The sequence below is a fragment of the Tupaia chinensis genome, unplaced genomic scaffold (genome assembly GCF_000334495.1).
Source record: "Tupaia chinensis unplaced genomic scaffold, TupChi_1.0 Scaffold000477_1, whole genome shotgun sequence".
NCBI lineage: Eukaryota > Metazoa > Chordata > Mammalia > Scandentia > Tupaiidae > Tupaia > Tupaia belangeri.
The window spans coordinates 2,103,870-2,105,946 of NW_006159986.1; the positions used below are offsets into that span (position 1 = coordinate 2,103,870).

General features: G+C 37.2%; 1 pseudogene; it reads right to left on the bottom strand.

Annotated features, from left to right (window-relative positions):
• Positions 1-285: 285 nt before the first annotated feature.
• LOC102469182 (39S ribosomal protein L35, mitochondrial pseudogene) lies at positions 286-690 on the bottom strand (annotated as a pseudogene).
• Positions 691-2,077: the final 1,387 nt, after the last annotated feature.

Genomic DNA, 2,077 nt, shown 5'->3' on the forward strand with positions numbered 1-2,077 from the left:
CCCGCGGTCGCCTACGTGGGAGTCCAGCGACATAGCCATTACGCTAACTGCTGGTCCCCCAATCCATTAAGTTTTAAAACTTTCATGTGGATATTGTATGTTTACATATCCTGTGGAAGGTACAATTTACATAAAGTTTCATTCTTCTTTTTACAAAGACACAAAGATACATAATATAACTGGGAAGTTATGAAACTGCAGAGCTATACTTTCAGGTTTGTGGGATCATGATACTTCTGGAAGGATCAGCAACATATCAGTTTCGCCTCTTCCAGGAAGATGTTGTCATTTTATCAAGAATTTGTTTTGGGTTTTATTGCAGAACACAAATTCCCTCAAGCGTTTTTTTCTTGTGTTTTCCTCTCTCCATATTTTTTTCTTATAACCAGCCTTTCTCCTTAGCCAAAGGCCAGAATGAAGCCGAAGAAACCTGTAGATGACAGCCTTCACAGTCTTCCTCTTGCCTTTTCGTGAACTGATGTATGTTACAGTTCTGACTGGGGGCAGTTTCAGGACATCCGGAAGCAAGGGTGCCACTCTGTTAAGGATCGTTGTTGTATGGCCACATGTGTCTCTAACAGCTGCGAGACATCTAGGAGCAGAGGGAACAACTGGTGTCTGAATCTGACTGAAATGTCCGGTGGACAGTGCAGAAGACAGACAGGCATTCTTGGCACAATTGTGATACATTGAAGAAGCCAAAATATTAAGGGGCTGTAAGATTCCTGAAGCTGCTTGCACAGCTCCAGCAAAGGTGGAGGCCGCCACCTTGCCACTTTTTAAAATTTTTAATTTACTTATTTGCAGTCATTCACTGTACATTGATGCAGTATACAAAATGAGATTTTCCATTACTATAATTAACAAATCATTTGCTATTTCTTGTTTCTTATATATTTTGCTTTTTTCCCCCCTTGATTCCCTACCTCTCACCCTCTGCCGACTCCCCTCCCTTCTCCCACACTGTCTCTGGTCCATGCAGTTGTTTTCCATGCCTTCCTCCCCACATTTTATTGATTCACTAAAGAACTTAATTAAGTTAAAAACTTTCAATAGCAAGCACAGCTGATAAATGCATATTTATGAATGCATATCTGACTTTAGGCATAAACCTCAGTGAGTAAAGTGAATATACCATAAAGTAGCATCTTGCTGGGGCTATATCGCTTACTGCAGTCATTAAATAGATATTAATAGGTATTTTTTAATGCATTTTTTTTTATTTCAAAAAAAACAGTTTTAGTTACAGTTTTAGTTTTAATAGATCAAAATTAAAAAAATGTTAAGAGAAATTTGCTTAAAACTTAAAGCCAGGGAAAAGGTTAGGCTTCAGCTCAAATAGTAGGTAGATGAACCTATCAACAGTTCAAGAGAAGACAAAAATCCTTAAATATGGGAATCAAAGCAGTGAAGAAAATCAGTAATATTTTAGTCTAAAGTAAAATAAAATGTAGTGTCACTAGTTCAGACTCATGTAATTAATCTCTTCTATTGAATTTGCAGTGTTGCTGTGGTCTGATCTTTCCATTTAAATCCTAGAAGTTAACATTCAGCATTATTATTGATATTTCTGAACTCATCCTTGCCATTAAGTTGGCTTTTTTCTTGGTCATTTTTTGTTCCCTTATTTCTGTCTGTCTTTAGTTTTCCTGGTATAGCACTCCCTTCAGTGCTTCTTGAAGAGCTGGTCTCGTGTTGGTAAATTCTTTTAGGTTTTGTTTATCTGAGAATGTTTCGGGCTTTTCTTCCTATATGAAGGATTATCTTGCCAAGTATAGTATTCTTGGTTGAAATCGTTTGTCACTTAACACTTTGTATATATTTTCCCATTCTTTCCTTGCTTGCATTGTTTCCAACGAGAGAGGTCTGATGTTGGCCTGATGGGATATCCTTTGAAAGTAATTTAACATTTCTCTCTTGCCAATTTTAGTATCTTTAGTATCTTGTCTCTGTCTGGTTTTGGTCCATCTGGTTATGATGTGCCTTGGGGAAGATCTTCTTGGGTCGAATCTATGTGAGGTCCTTTGTATTTCTTTCTTTTTTTTTTTTTTTTTTTGGAGAGGTTTTTGCTATAGGG